Source organism: Bufo gargarizans, chromosome 5 (genome assembly GCF_014858855.1).
Source record: "Bufo gargarizans isolate SCDJY-AF-19 chromosome 5, ASM1485885v1, whole genome shotgun sequence".
In the NCBI taxonomy this organism is placed as follows: Eukaryota; Metazoa; Chordata; class Amphibia; order Anura; family Bufonidae; genus Bufo; species Bufo gargarizans.
In genome coordinates this window covers 281,742,198-281,759,755 of record NC_058084.1, presented here as the reverse complement: position 1 = coordinate 281,759,755, position 17,558 = coordinate 281,742,198, and the positions used below count along the sequence as shown (strand labels likewise).

The 17,558-nt window shown below is 42.0% G+C and overlaps 1 protein-coding gene across 3 annotated transcripts in view; it reads left to right on the top strand.

The window, feature by feature from the left end:
* Positions 1–17,558, top strand: part of OTULINL (OTU deubiquitinase with linear linkage specificity like) — a 157,756-nt gene that overhangs the window by 112,948 nt on the left and 27,250 nt on the right. The window lies entirely within an intron of this gene.

Sequence of the window (17,558 nt, the reverse complement as noted above, 5' to 3'; positions counted from 1 at the left end):
ATGGCTGCCAATGGAACTAGTTCTCTTGTATTTATTGATGATGTGACTGCTGACAAAAGCAGCGGGGTGAATTCTGAAGTGTTTCGGGCAATATTATCTGCTCATATTCAGCCAAATGCTTCAGAACTCATTGGACGGCGCTTCACAATGCAGATGGACAATGGCCCAAAGCATACTGCAAAAGCAACCAAATAGTTTTTTAAGGGAAAGAAGTGGAATGTTATGCAATGGCCAAGTCAATCACCTGACCTGAATCCGATTGAGCATGCATTTCACTTCCTGAAGACAAAAATGCCCCAAGAACAAGTAGGAACTGAAGACAGTTGCAGTAGAGGCCTGGCAGAGCATCACCAGTGATAAAACCCAGCGTCTGGTAATGTCTATGCATTCCAGTCGTCAGGCTGTAATTGACTGCAAAGGATTTGCAACCAAGTATTAAAAAGTGAAAGTTTAATTTATGATGATTATTATGACCCATTACTTTTGGTCCCTTAGCAAGTGGAAGGCAGCTATGCAAATTATTTTAATTCCTACACTGTTCACCTGATTTGGATGTAAATACCCTCAAATTGAAGCTGACAGTCTGCAGTTAAAGCACATCTTGTTCATTTTATGTCAAATCCATTGTGGTGGTGTATAGAGCCAAACATGTTAGAATTGTGTCGATGTCCCAATATTTATGGACCTGACTGTATTTGGAAACTGCTTGGCATGCTACTACATGTGTGGCTTGAGCCATGTGTACTGCACTGCAGTTAGTACTAATTGCCCAGTCACACATGAACTGCTCATTTGTTTGTAGTGGCAAGTCTAGGTGAGGTCTGGCAAATAGTAGTGACCATGATGTGGTACCCATGGCTTTAGCTACACACATTATAGCACCCTTTTAATTGGGCCAATTTCCTTTATTCAGTCTCCTTTCCCATAGTTTACTTTTGTCATTGCAAAAATAAGTCTTGACATATACTAGCAGAACCTTACCTGGACATCTTAGGCTTGGGCTACACCTAGACTTTGAGTAGCACTGATTGATGTTATAGAGTGACAGCTGCAAAAAGAAGTAGATTTCATACAAGTCAGTTTACTGCTTTGGACTACAGCTGTAGCTCAACGGATGAAATCAGTTAAAAGTGCTACACGCATAATTTTGTAGCAAGACTTTCCCAGTTTTCACCATTGAGCTGTAGCTGTTGTCCAATGTAACACATGGAGTTGCATGCAACTAATGGTCCTTTTGCAGACCATATGCAGAACCATTAATTTTAATGAGTCCGGAAAAAACTGAAGATATCCGGGGCATTCCGTTTGTGTATGTCTGTTCCACAAATACAGGGAGTGCAGAATTATTAGGCAAATGAGTATTTTGACCACATCATCCTCTTTATGCATGTTGTCTTACGCCAAGCTGTATAGGCTCGAAAGCCTACTACCAATTAAGCATATTAGGTGATGTGCATCTCTGTAATGAGAAGGGGTGTGGTCTAATGACATCAACACCCTATATCAGGTGTGCATAATTATTAGGCAACTTCCTTTCCTTTGGCAAAATGGGTCAAAAGAAGGACTTGACAGGCTCAGAAAAGTCAAAAATAGTGAGATATCTTGCAGAGGGATGCAGCACTCTTAAAATTGCAAAGCTTCTGAAGCGTGATCATCGAACAATCAAGCGTTTCATTCAAAATAGTCAGCAGGGTCGCAAGAAGCGTGTGGAAAAACCAAGGCGCAAAATAACTGCCCATGAACTGAGAAAAGTCAAGCGTGCAGCTGCTAAGATGCCACTTGCCACCAGTTTGGCCATATTTCAGAGCTGCAACATCACTGGAGTGCCCAAAAGCACAAGGTGTGCAATACTCAGAGACATGGCCAAGGTAAGAAAGGCTGAAAGACGACCACCACTGAACAAGACACACAAGCTGAAACGTCAAGACTGGGCCAAGAAATATCTCAAGACTGATTTTTCTAAGGTTTTATGGACTGATGAAATGAGAGTGAGTCTTGATGGGCCAGATGGATGGGCCCGTGGCTGGATTGGTAAAGGGCAGAGAGCTCCAGTCCGACTCAGACGCCAGCAAGGTGGAGGTGGAGTACTGTTTTGGGCTGGTATCATCAAAGATGAGCAGGTGGGGCCTTTTCGGGTTGAGGATGGAGTCAAGTCAACTCCCAGTCCTACTGCCAGTTTCTGGAAGACACCTTCTTCAAGCAGTGGTACAGGAAGAAGTCTGCATCCTTCAAGAAAAACATGATTTTCATGCAGGACAATGCTCCATCACACGTGTCCAAGTACTCCACAGCGTGGCTGGCAAGAAAGGGTATAAAAGAAGAAAATCTAATGACATGGCCTCCTTGTTCACCTGATCTGAACCCCATTGAGAACCTGTGGTCCATCATCAAATGTGAGATTTACAAGGAGGGAAAACAGTACACCTCTCTGAACAGTGTCTGGGAGGCTGTGCTTGCTGCTGCACGCAATGTTGATGGTGAACAGATCAAAACACTGACAGAATCCATGGATGGCAGGCTTTTGAGTGTCCTTGCAAAGAAAGGTGGCTATATTGGTCACTGATTTGTTTTTGAATGTCAGAAATGTATATTTGTGAATGTTGAGATGTTATATTGGTTTCACTGGTAAAAATAAATAATTGAAAAGGGTATATATTTGTTTTTTGTTAAGTTGCCTAATAATTATGCACAGTAATAGTCACCTGCACACACAGATATCCCCCTAAAATAGCTAAAACTAAAAACAAACTAAAAACTACTTCCAAAAAATATTCAGCTTTGATATTAATGAGTTTTTTGGGTTCATTGAGAACATGGTTGTTGTTCAATAATAAAATTAATCCTCAAAAATACAACTTGCCTAATAATTCTGCACTCCCTGTAAATAGAACATGACCTATCAGGTTACAGTCACACGACCATATGTGTTTTGTGGTCCGCTAAACACTGATCCACAAAAAATACGGATAATGTCCTTTTGGCATCCGTATTGCATCAGTTTTTTTTTGCAGATCCATTGTAACAATGCCTATCCTTGTCCGCAAAACAGACAAGAATAGGACATGCTCTATATTTTTTGAGGGGCTACGGAACAGACATACGTTGCTGACCCATTGAAATGAAAGGGTCCTCATCCAATCCGCTAAAAAAATTTACGGACACGGAAGAAAAATGCGTTTGTGTGCATGTAGTCCACATTATTGTCCACATTATGCACAAGGATAGGACTGTTCTATTAGGGGCCAGCTGTTCCGCAAAAACAGAATGCGCACGGATGTCATCCATATTTTTTGCGGATCCGTGTTTTGCGGACCGTAAAATACATACAGTCGTATGCATGAGCCCTTAGGGCTCATGCACACGACCGTTGTTGTTTTGCGGATCCGCAAAACATAGATAACGGGTTAGGGTGTTTCATTTTTCAAAGATGTGATTTTCATATTACTTTGCTTACGCTTACGAGTCTCAGTGATGTAAAAGATATATATGCTAAATTTCAAGAAGATTGGATAATATTTAGGGGTTGCACACATTGATCACTTTTATTACTACTCTCACTCCTGTACCTAGGGGGTTGGTCTAAAAACGACTTCAGTTTCAGGATCCCAGGGGCTCTGCATCAAACAAGGTGGATGGTAAAGGCAATATATGCACTTAAAATTGTCCTCTTCACTAAACAGGTGAATATTCCTCAATGAGAATTGAAAGGAATGAAATAGGTTGCACATTTTGTCAGTATCATATATGTTCGCTATTTGCACAAGGCAATTGTAAGTTGATGGGCTCCAAAGAATGATTTGGATATGCTACAGCTTCTGAGTAGTGATGAGCGGCAGGGGTTATATTCGAATTCACGATATTTTGCAAATATTTTGTAGAATATTCAGCGAATATTCACGAATTTGAATATTTGTTATATTCTAAGATTTTTTTTACTTGAAAAATCAACAAGGTAATGATCGCGTATTATGCGAATTTTCGCAATGCAAATTTTTATCGCAAATTTTTCAATTGCCGAGCAAAAACACGATTCCTCCCTGCTTCTTGCTTGTGGGCCAATGAGTCATAGCACTATATCGAATATATTAGTTTTTTCGAACATTCGTAATATTCTAAAACAAGAATGTATAGCAGTACAGCGAATATAAAAAAAAAAACGAATGTAGAGCAATTTAGCTAATATAGTGCTATAATCTTTTTTCTGAACTTCAGATGAGAAAAACATTACAACTATTAGACAAAGAAGATTATATCGTTATTTTTTTTTCGAATATTCGCTATATTGCTATATATTCTTGTTTTAGAATATTACGAATATTTGAAAAAACGAATATATTCGATATAGTGCTATATACTAGTTTTTTAGAATATTCATCATTTTTCCCATTTAAAGTCATGATTCCTCCCTGCTTCTTGCTTCTGGGCCAATGAGTCATTGGCCCAGAAACAAGAAGCAGGGGAGGAATCATGCTTTTACTCGGCAATTGAAAAATTTGCGATAAAAATTCACAATAAAAAAATCTTGAATATTAGAAATTACAAATATATATCACTATATTCTAAATATTCGCACATTTTTGAAATACCTATATTCGCAATTCGAATATTCGTGATCAACACTACTTCTAAACACTTACCCAGATGCAGACATAAAAAAAGTGCTCTCACAGTTGCTAAGAGTATCTGTCAGAAACAAACGTAGGATTGGCTTTTTTGGACGAATGTATTACTCAGGCCGTTAAGGAAAATATGACTAAAAATTTAGAAACCAAATTTAGAAACCTGCAAAGAAAAAGGAAATGAAACGATTAGAGGTTAAAAACCTAGTTTTTGAAGGAAAAACCTGAACCATTTCGTTACTAATAAAACAAAGACGTTCTTTGAATTGTTTGGGATCCACAACGTGACAGAATACTGCAGTGATTCTCTAAGAAGCCATGTGAACGCTCTTAAGGTGGTCAATGATACCGCAGAAAGAGGAATTGCTCTGATAAAAAAGTTTAATGAATCGGTCAGGGACGAACAACAAAAAACTATTCTTGTTGCGGGTAGTTGAGCATCACAGAAAAGTCACCACCAAGCTAACAAAAGGATTGCATCATTCAAAGTTTATTAATATAACACATGTTTTGCCTATCATACTACCTATTAATCTTAGTGTCTAGTTTTAATATTATTTTAAGCTTGTGATTTCTAGTTTTCCCAATAAAAGTAATTGAAAAATCATATTTTTAGCCTACTTTTACAAAACTGATCAACGTGTGCAACCTCTAAATATTATCGAATGTTCTTGAAATTCGGCATACATATTCTTTACATCACTGAAACTCGGGACGTAAGCAAAGTCTGCAAAAATGTTGCATTGAATTTTTTTCCATTACAAAATGAGACACCCTAGCCCATGTGCATTCCGTATTTTGTGGAATGGAGCAGCTGGCCCCTAATAGAACAGTCCTATCCTTGTCTGCAATGCAGACAATAATAGGACATGTTCTATTTTTTTGCAGAATGAACAGGGAAACGGAATTCACACAGAATAACTTCCGTTTTTTACAGACCCATTGACATGAATGGTTCCACATACTTTCTGCAAAAAAACGGGATGTAAAGAAAATGCGGATGCACGAGGGCTAATGTAAATTACCGTATGTACTTTGCGGTCCGCAAAACACTGATCCGCACAAAATACGAATGACGTCCGTGTGCATTATATATTTTGTGTAGCGGAACATCTGGATCCTAATAGAACAGTCTTATTCTTGTCCGTAATGTGGACAATAATAGGACATGTTCTATTGTTTTGCAGAATGGACATGTACACGGAGTAACTTTTGCAGACCCATTATACGGTCCGCGAAAAAAGGAACGGACTCGGAAAGAAAATACATTTTGTCTGCATGAGTCCTTAGGCTAAATGCACGTGATCAGGATTACATGCGGATTCTCTGCGCGGATTTGCGTGTGGAAAATCTCCACCGTAGGTCATATACATTGTATCCTATTAGAATTTGAAATTCTCATGCACGCGATATGAATTTATTTTATTTTTCCTGAAGGATTTTCTCTATTCACTTTAATGGGGAGAGTAAAATCCACATGCGGAAAATTCGGATAAAATCTGCATGCAAATCTGCACGTAAATCCGCACCAATTGATGCGGATTGACCACACAGATTTACTCTTATAAGGATTCTAGTGTGACCTCTTAATGACCAGGAATTTTAAATTTTTGTTTTTTCTCCCAGTCTTCCTAAAGCCATAACTTTTTTAAATTTTTTTCATTCACATAGCTGTATGAGAGCTTGTTTTTTACAGACAAGATGCACTCTGTGATGGCACCATTTATGGTAGCATAAAATGTGGTGGGAAGCAGGAAAAAAGCGTGGAATTTTTTTTTTAAATACCATTCCGCCACAATTTTATGTTTTTTTTACACCATTTCCTACGCGGTAAAAGTGACCAATTAGGTTTATTCCCCACGTCAGCACGAATACGGTGATACCACATCTGTATACATTTTCTTGCATTTTATTACTGAAAAAAAAAATTCTTTTCATTGCCATATTCTGACTACTATAACTTTTTTGTAGTTTTTACATTCATTGCTGAACGCTTAATAGATAATTTTTTTTGCTACCAAAATACGTCACTAAAGGTTTTACCACAAATATTACTGGAGCGCTGAATATATTTTGTTTTTCGACCGAAATATGTCACTAAAGGTTTTGCCACATATAACTGCAACAGTGAACGCTGAATATATTTTGTTTTTCTACCGAAATACATCACTAAAGGTTTAACCACATATAACTGCAAAACGGAAGGCTGAATATATTTAGTTTTTGTACTGAAATAATAATAACTGAATTGAAATGCATATATATTTTTTCCTTTTTGTACTGAAATAGGCCACTAATCTCTTTCACCACAAATAAATGCAACAGTGAAGTGCGTATATTTTTTCCTTTTTATACTGAAATAGGACACTGAACGCTGTAACCACATAGAACTTCAGAAGTGAAATGCGTATATATTTTTTCCTTTTTGTACTGAAATAGGCCACTAAACTCTTTCTATTAACATGAACGCCTTCCCATAATTCTAAAATATACCTTTTATTAAACGATTGTATCAAAATTGGCCTTTGGCCGAACTATATTCCAAGGATCAGGATACTCATACATATACAGAAAATACTCACTATGTAATTGCCCTCAGTATCACAGATACTCAATGATTACTCACGGTTAGCTGAAATCACATTAGGTAGGGTGATTTTCGACCAAACTGAGAGATACAGATGATGTAGAGGAGATAGTCCTGGGATAACGATGATAAACAGGTACTTTTAAATTGTGTCAAAAGTTGAAAATCACCAACATTGTATCTGGTAAATCAAAAACGATGAAAGACCTAAGATATTCCCTGTAAATCCCTAGCTGAGCTAAGCCCAGGGACACCCCTTGAAGGTAGGGGCTCCCTGTCCTCGTTCCTAGTCTAGTATCCCCTAGAAATCCCTATCCTAAGGAAGCAAGGCTGAGCACAAAAACAAAAAGGACATGCTGAATAACAAACAACAAAAACTAATCCCAACGTTACGTTTCCCCAGTCGTTATAGATAACCACTGGTTCGTCAGGGGAGGAAGAGGGTGATACTCCAACCAAAAGGTCTCACAACGGAGATTTACATTCAGTGTCCCACAATTGAGACCCTCTAGGAAAGAAGCCCCAGGATGTAGGCTCAAGATGACCGGTGTCCCAATGTCTGTTCAAAAACTGGCGCCTTATAACAAGTCCTCCCATAATTAGTCTCTCCCCCTCATATCGTCTCATCATCAGTTCCTCCAATGTTCATCCCACCCAGACCAATTCACACAGAGGGCCCACTCATCCAATATACATATTATGTACAGATAGTCAACTCAGAGTCAGAATCAGGGGGTTCTTTCAAAGAAATATCACATCATAGCCCAAACAGGACACCGCTTTGGAATGCATATACGTTCCACCAATCGGAAGTGACATACAAAGCCAGTGTCCAAAACGGAAATGACGTCAGTCGCTACAGCCCTACTATCAAGAAAGAGCTCTGGAACGCAAATGCGTTTCACTGAGCGGATGTAGGAGCGACGTCAGGCTCAGAGACTGGAAATGATAATATCTCCATGCGTTCCACAGTCCGCAAAATACATTTGATTATTAATTCTTGATGCGTTTAATCAGGGACATTCCTATATAGCCATACAGTGCGAAAATATGTTATTGCGCCCTATACGGCCAGAATACTATTTGTATAAGGTACTCCCATTAATAAATGTCTTTTTAATTCCTTAATTGTACAGACTTAGGAAGAGACTCCAGGTTATCATAGTACTTCAAGTTACCAATTTAAATAAAACATGACAAGACGGAGGAACTAAAGAGACCAACGGGGGGGACAGGGGAGGACAGATAGTAAATATATCAAAGAGGAGAGACCAGTATATCCAATTCACCATTTACTTTAATTGCCCACATATACCAAACCACAGAAAGGACAACCACATATGATAAGGGTGACCCAGTTGTAGCTTTAAGATACATTTTTTTAGATTTCTTGCGATCCGATAATAAGTAAAATGGCATGGATAACAATACATATAGGATTCCCATTGGAATCTGGGGACAAATAAGAAAGAAAAAGGGGAGGAGGGGGGAAGGAAAAGGGGAAAGGAGCAGGGGAGGAAGGGTAAGGGGACAAAAGGGAAAAGAAAACAGGAGAGGTATACAGTATATAGTAGAAAGAACAGGGTACGAGGAAGACAAAGAGAGCATCCAGGTATTATAAGAAACAGCCAAATGATAGCTGTTCAAGCCATCCGGACTAGATTATTTTAATCTATAGATCCATTGGCATTCTTTCTGTAAAATCCTTTTATCCCAATCGCCCTTACATGGAGAAGATGGGATAAGCTCAATGATCTGCATTCCCCCCATGAAATTAATGGACATGGTTTGCCACAGGTTTGTCTCGTCCATGCTTGATATCTCCAAGGTGCTCCCCCACTCTCCTCCTCAATTCCCTCTTAGGCCTCTTTCACACTTGCGTTGTCCGGATCCGGCGTGTACTCCACTTGCCGGAATTACACGCCGGATCCGGAAAAACGCAAGTGTACTGAAAGCATTTGAAGACGGATCCGTCTTCAAAATGCTTTCAGTGTTACTATGGCACCCAGGACGCTATTAAAGTCCTGGTTGCCATAGTAGGAGCGGGGAGCGGGGGAGCGGTATACTTACCATCTGCGCGGCTCCCGGGGCGTTCCAGAATGACATCAGAGCGCCCCATGCGCATGGATGAAGTGTCATGCGATCACGTCATCCATGCGCCTGGGGCGCCCTGACGTCACTCTGGAGCGCCCCGGGAGCCGCACGGATGGTAAGTATGCTCCCCCGCTCCCCGCTCCACTTTACCATGGCTGCCAGGCATTTAAGCGTCCCGGCAGCCATGGTAACCACTCTAAAAAAGCTAAACGTCGTATCCGGCAATGCGCCGAAACAACGTTTAGCTTAAGGCCGGATCCGGATCAATGCCTTTCAATGGGCATTTATTCCGGATCCGGCCTTGCGGCAAGTCTTCAGTTTTTTTGGCCAGAGCAAAAAGCGCAGCATGCTGCGATATTTTCTCCGGCCAAAACATCCTGATGCATCCTGAACGGATATCACTCCATTCAGAATGCATTAGGATAATCCTGATCAGGATTCTTCCGGCATAGAGCCCCGACAACGGAACTTTATGCCGGAAGACAATAACGCAGGTGTGAAAGAGCCCTTAGTCTTCCCCACATAATTCATGGGGCATTGACATGTAAACAAATAAACCACTCCACAACTTCTACAATTGCCTAAATCCCTAATTTGAAAGACTCTCCCCGTTGAGACACTTCTAAATGTTTTGGATACAGTAATGTATGGACACCCTATACACCCACTGCACTTAAACATTCCTATGGTCTTCTTTCTAGCCATATTCCTTCAGTTCTTGGTGTGGTATAGAGACTGTGAACTAGATGATCCCTGATGGATCTCCCCCTTCTGAAGGTAATCCCTGGTCTCTGCAGGAGTACCGCAATGAGGTCCCTATCAGTGCGTAGGATACCCCAGTGTCTTCTAAGGATTTCAAAGATCATCTCATGGGAGTTATCAAATGTCCCGATCACTCTTATGACTTTATCCTGCAATTTATCCTTTTTCTGTGGGTCCAGGAAACAGTCTCTACCTGTGGCCAGGGAATGTTTAACCCCATAGGGACACAGCCTTATATCACCTTAAGGACCATGTCATTTTTTGCAAACCTGACCAGTGTCATTTAAGTGCTGATAACTTTAAAACGCTTTGACTTAACCAGGCCATTCTGAGATTGTTTTTTCGTCACATATTGTACTTCATGACACTGGTAAAATGAAGTAAAAAAAAATATTTTTTTTTGTACCAAAAAATACCTAATTTACCAAACATTTGCAAATTTCAAAGGTTCAGTTTCTCTACTTCTGTAATACATAGTAATACACCCAAAAATTGTGATGACTTTACATACCCCATATGTCTACTTCATGTTTGAATTATTTTGGGATTTATATTTAATTTTTTGGGGATGTTACAAGGCTTAGAAGTTTAGAAGCAAATCTTGAAATCTTTCAGAAATTTACAAAAACCCAATTTTTAGGGACCAGTTCAGGTCTGAAGTCACTTTGCGAGGCTTACATAATAGAAACCACCCAAAAATGACCCCATCTAAGAAACTACACCCCTCAAGGTATTCAAAACTGATTTTACATACATTGTTAACCCTTTAGGTGTTGCACAAGAGTTATTGGCAAATGGGGATGAAATTTGAGAATTTCATTTTTTTGTAAAACTTTCCATTTTAACCCATTTTTTCCACTAACAAAGCAAAGGTTAACAGCCAAACAAGACTGTATCTTTATTGCCCTGACTCTGCCGTTTACAGAAACACCCAATATGTGGCCGTAAACTACTGTACGGCCACACAGCGGGGCGTAGAGTGAAAGGTGCACCGTTTTGTTTTTGGAAGGCTGATTTTTCTGGACTGGTTTTCTTTACACCATGTCCCATTTGAAGCCCCCCTTATGCACCCCTAGAGTAGAAACTCCACAAAAGTGACCCCATCTAAGAAACTACACCCCTCAAGGTATTCAAAACTGAGTTTACATACGTAGTTAACCCTTTAGGTGTTTTTTTTTTTTTAATTTTCTATTTTAACCCATTTTTTCCACTAACAAAGCAAGGGTTAACAGCCAAACAAGACTGTATCTTTATTGCCCTGACTCTGCCGTTTACAGAAAAACCCAATATGTGGCCGTAAGCTACTGTACGGCCACACAGCGGGGCGTAGAGTGAAAGGTGCGCCGTTTGGTTTTTGGAAGGCTGATTTTGCTGGACTGGTTTATTTACACCATGTCACATTTGAAGCCCCCCTTAAGCACCCCTAGAGTAGAAACTCCACAAAAGTGACCCCATCTAAGAAACTACACCCCTCAAGGTATTCAAAACTGAGTTTACATACATCGTTAACCCTTTAGGTGTTGCACAAGAGTTATTGGCAAATGGGGATGAAATTTGAAAACTTCATTTTTTTGTAAACTTTTCAATTTTAACCCATTTTTTCCACTAACAAAGCAAGGGTTAACAGCCAAACAAGACTGTATCTTTATTGCCCTGACTCTGCCGTTTTCAGAAACACCCAATATGTGGCCGTAAACTACTGTACGCCACACAGCGGGGCGTAGAGTGAAAGGTGCGCCGTTTGGTTTTTGGAAGGCTGATTTTGCTGGACTGGTTTATTTACACCATGTCCCATTTGAAACTCCCCTGATGCACCCCTAGAGTAGAAACTCCATAAAAATTACCCCATCTAGGAAACTACACCCCTCAAGGTATTCAAAACTGAATTTACATACATCGTTAACCCTTTAGGTGTTGCACAAGAGTTATTGGCAAATTGGGATGAAATTTGAAAATTTAATTTTTTTGCCTAATTTTCTATTTTAACCCATTTTTTCCACTAACAAAGCAATGGTTAACAGCCAAACTAGACTGTATCTTTATTGCCCTGACTCTGCTGTTTACAGAAACACCCAATATGTGGCCGTAAACTACTGTACGGACACATATCGGGGCATAGAGTGAAAGGTGCGCCGTTTGGTTTTTGGAGGGCTGATTTTTATGGACCGGTTTATTTACACTGTGTCCTGTTTCAACCCCCCTGATGCACCCCTGGAAACTCCCTAAAAGTGACTCCATTTTGGAAACTACGGGATAAGGTGGCCTATTTTTGGGGACTATTTTTAGGGTACATATGATTTTTGGTTGCTCTACATTACATTTTTGTGAGGCAAGGTTACCAAATATTGAAATTCTGAAATTGAATCTCCATTTGCCATTAACTTAAGTTTAAGTTTAAGTTTTGAATACCTTGAGGGGTGTAGTTTCTTAGATGGGGTCACTTTTATGGAGTTTCTACTCTAGGGGGGCACCAGGGGGGCTTCAAAAGGGACATGGTGTCAATAAAAAAGGCCATCAAAATCAGCCTTCCAGAAACCATGTCAGTCCTTTCCTTTTGCGGCCTCCCTTTTACTGATACAGCAGTTTACGACCACAAATGTGGCATTTCTGTAAACTGCAGTATCAGAGTAATAAATATTAACTTTTGTTTGGTTGTTAACCCTTGTTTTGTTACTTGAAAAAACGGATTGAAATGGAAAAGTGCCAAAAATAGCGGTTTTGTCACAATTTTTTTTATTTATTTTTTACCGTGTTAATCTGGGGGGTTAGGTCATGGGATATTTTTATAGAGGAGATTCTTACGGATGCGGCGATAACTAATTGCCGCATCCGTTCCTTCTTTCCAGTATGGGGGACCACACCTGGAAAGTGTTGGCCAGGGACGATCCGGGCGCCTACAGTTCCCGAGGTACTCCGGCCTGCTCTTTCGAAAAGATCAGGTCCTTGAGGACTGCCTCTTAGAATTGGAGGAATGTCCCTGTGTTGCCAGCGCTCCGGGACAGTACAACAGAGTTGTACATGGCAACCTGTACCAAGTAGACTGCAACTTTTTTGTACCATGCCTGGGTTTTGCGCATGGCGTTATATGGCTTGAGGACTTGATCAGAGAGATCAACTCCTCCCATATACCAATTGTAGTCGACGATACATCGGGCTTGAGGACCGTTGCCACAGTACCTCGCACAGGGACAGGGGTGATGCCGTTACCATGTATTGTGGACAGCATAAGGACATCCCTCTTGTCCTTATACCTGACCAGCAACAGGTTTCCAGTGGTAAGGGCACGGGTCTCACCCCTGGGGATAGGTACCTGGAGGGGGACGGCAGGGAGGCCGCGTTGAATTTTCCGCACGGTCCCACACGCGGACGTGGATCTGGCGGCAAGGGACTGGAACAAGGGGATACTGGTATAAAAGTTATCCACGTACAGGTGGTAACCCTTATCCAGCAGTGGGTGCATAAGGTCCCACACAAGTTTCCCGGTAACACCCAGAGTGGGGGGACATTCTGGGGGTTGAATCGGGAAATCTCACGCCTCGTATATACGAAATTTGTAAGTGTACCCTGAGGTACTCTCATAAATTTTGGATAGCTTCACGCCATACCTCGCCCGCTTGGAGGGCACATACTGGCGGAAAATGAGTCTCCCCTTGAACGCAATGAGAGACTCATCAACCGCGACCTCCCTTCCAGGTACATAGGCCTCCATGAATTTGGCCCCAAAGTGATCGATGACCGGCCGTATCTTATACAGACGGTCATGGGCAGGATTACCTCGGGGGGGGACATGCTGCATTATCGGAAAAATGCAGACATTTCCGGGTGGCCCGGGAGCGTTTCATGGCCGTACTGTAAAGTGGGGTCTGGTATAGGACGTCCCCACTCCAGTACAGCCCGACACTGGGTTTCTTGACCAGGCCCATATGCAGCACGAGGCCCTAAAATGTCCTCATTTCGGCTGCACTGACCGGCGTCCAGCCACCAGGCCTGGCCAAAAAGGAGCCCGGGTGTTGAGCAACAAACTGTTGGGCGTACAGGTTCGTCTGCTCCACCATCAGATCTACCAGTGGGTCACTGAAAAAATGACAAAAAAAGTCATATTCAATGTAGCCCACTGTGGAACTCTGGATTCCTGATTGGCCTACAAAATCAGGAATCACGGGCTGGTCTCGCTCTGGGCTACACCAGACTAGTTCACCAGCAGGGTGCTCCGGTGAATTTAAGCTGCTCGTACTAGGCTGGGCCACAGGGTCCCTAACATGGCGGTCCCCTTGCTCCGCCTGGCGCTAGATGATGAGGAGGACGCGGATGACAACAGGAATGTGGGGTCATCCTCGTCCTAACTGGGACTCTCAGAGTCAGAGGCAAGCTGGGTGTATGCCTCCTCGGCCGAGAACGTCCGGCGGGCCATAGGGGAGTGTGTGTCTGCGTGTGTATGTGCGTGTGTGGAAATCTTTATTTGGTGTGCGTGGAGGCACGGGTGTTCGCGGACTTAACCCTAAAACTAACAGAAAAAAAAAAAAAAAAACTTTTTTCAAAACCGCTGATCAACCGTCTGAAGTTGATCAGCGGTGGGGTGTGCGATTCGCTAACAGTGGCCGGACGCTAAGAGTGCCGGCCACAGTCAGTGCACACAAAAAAAAAATCATCCTGCACCCAAAAAAAGTGTGGGGGGGGGAGCAGGGGGGGGCAAGCTGTGGACCCCAGACACCCTAACTTAGGGTGATGCAATCAAAGCTAACTTTCCCTTTTTTTCCCCTGCCTAACCCAAACTTTCCCTATTACTTTCCCTATGTACCTGAAGTTCAGATGGGGGGTGCTGGGGCACAGATCGGGTCCTGGGGGGCACAGGGGTGATGCTGGCACCGACGGACGACACGTGCAGGCAGCTCCTCTCTCCTCCGGCTCCGGAACACAAAAGGAGGAGGAGCGCCTGCCTCTTTTGAATCTGCCGCCGGCCCGCCCACAGACCAATCAGAAGCGATCCTGAGTGGTGATGTCACCATCACCACTCAGGATCGCTGGATGGTGATTGGTGGGGTGAAATCACACCACCATCACCATCCTGTTCCGGGTTATCGGGTCTTCAGAGACCCGAATAACCCGGAAACGCAGAAAACCGCAGGTCTGAATTGACCTGCGGTTTTCTGCGATCGCCGACATGGGGGGGGTCACAGGACCCCCAGTGCATTTAGCTTAGGTGCCTGCTCAATTATTTGAGCAGGCACCGGGTTCTGGTCACCGCCCGCCGTGCGGCGGTGATCGGAACCATACATGACGTACCGGTACGTCATGTGTCCTTAAGTACCAGGACATCATGACGTACCGGTACGTCATGTGTCCTTAAGAGGTTAAAAGCTTTTTTCAGTGTCTCATCCGGGTAGCCTCTACTCAAAAACCTGTCTCTTAGGTCCCTTGATTGCATCACAAATGTTGATGTACTAGTGCAATTCCTTCTAATTCGAATGTATTGGCCCTTTGGGATGCCTTTCTTGACTGGGTTTGGATGGAAACTTTCCCAGTGCAAGAGGCTATTAGTAGCTGTTGGTTTCATGAAAGTCTCAGTACATAACACACCGTCCCTATTTGAGATCTTTATATCCAGGAATGAGATTGCCTTATTGCTGATCTCACAGGTAAATCTCAATCCAATTGGATTGTGATTTAGTGACGTGACAAATGACCTAAATGCAACCTCTGGAACATCCCACAATAGAAATATATCATCAATATACCTTCCCCAGAAGGTGATGTGGGTGGTACAGAGTTCCTCCACGTCACTAAACACAAGTTGGTCATCTCACCAGCCCAGAAGCAAATTTGCGTAAGCTGGTGCACAGGGGCTACCCATCGCGGTGCCCCTGATCTGGTGGTAAAAAACATATTTTTTAAGGAGAAAGTTATGGGTAAGTACAAATCTCAGGATAGATAGAATAAAGGAATTATGGGCTCTATACTGAATGCCCCTAGTTGCCAAGAAGGAGGAATGTGCTGCCTTTATTCCACATTCATGAGCTATACTGCTGTAGAGGGCCTCAACATCAATAGAGGCCAGAAACGTGTTCTCCTCTACAGCAGTATCCTGAATGCGCAATAGCAAATCAGTTGTATCCCTGATGTGAGAGGGTAATGCAGAGACAAAAGGTCTCAGAACTCTATCAATATAGATGCTAGTATTTTGAGAAAATGAGTCAACCCCAGATACTGTACTATCGGTCTTCCTTTCAGCAGGTCTACTCCCTTATGGATTTTCAGGAGTGTGTAGAAAGTTGGAATTTGTGGGTTTCTTGGAGTCATGAATTTCAACTCCTCCGATTAAATAAATATTTCCTTGAAGGCTGTCAAGAGAATCTGATTCAGTTTGTCAATTAATTTATTAGAGGGATCGCCCTGAAGACGACCATAGCACCGAATATCATTTAGAAGGGAACCACACATCCCATTATAGAGGATATGGTCCATAATTACAATATTTCCCCCTTGTCGTCGGGTTTCACAATGATATTGTTGTCCCTCTGTAGTCCAATCAAGGCGTCCCTCTCTTGTTTGGTGAGATTAAATTTACAATCTTTCTGTGGTCGTATTTTCTCTTTTTACTCTTAGGATGCAAATCCGTGAAGGGACCCAAACCATCTTGTTGGGTTATACCTTCATTTAGGGAAAGGAGGAGTCTCGTATCCGTTAGACAATCCATTGGGATACCTAGCACATTCCTCCCTGTCATTATTTTTATAGAATTTATGCTATCTTAATTTTCGTGTAAAGAGGCTGAGCTCTTTAAACCACGAGAATGTATCAAAATTCACAGTTGGCACAAAATAAAGACCTTTAGAAAGGATCTCAAGCTCACATGATGTTAAAACTTTATCCGTGAGATTAATTATACATTTTTCATTTATTTGGGTCTTTCATCCTTCTGTGTGGGATACCTGTCCCTCAGCTGATAGGGAGGACCTGCTTGATCCTCTCCTCCTTTCCCTAAAAAAAACATAGATGTCCCCCCCCACCAGCAACAACAGTATCCGAAGAGGATGAGGTATCCCCTGCCACTTTTTTGCCATCCTCTTCCTCCTCTCGGTCGAAAACCACCCCTGCTCCGTCCTCTATTGGGTACTCTTACCCTAGTAAGCCTCTCTGTATCAGAGGAATCTATATCCGTACTAGAGTCCTCTTTTCTCTCTGAAGGTAGTCAGGTCAGTAATGAACTGTCTATGTTTTCTTTCTTTTAATTGCGTTTGGAAGTGTTCGACCGAGATTTGAAGAGTGGCCTCCCTTCTATTAAAGTCAGGGTCACCCTTAAGTGTTAGAGCTAATTCTATTTGTTTGTTTAATTTATTACAAGTGTTGTTGAGAATCTCTCTTTCTTCTTCCAGAAGGATTTTCATAAATCTTATGGAACTTTCAATTGATTCTTTCTCCCACTTCTCTAATAAACAAGGGGAACTAGACCTCAGGGCTGGGACTATACGAATTATCAAACCCTTCGGTATAATTCT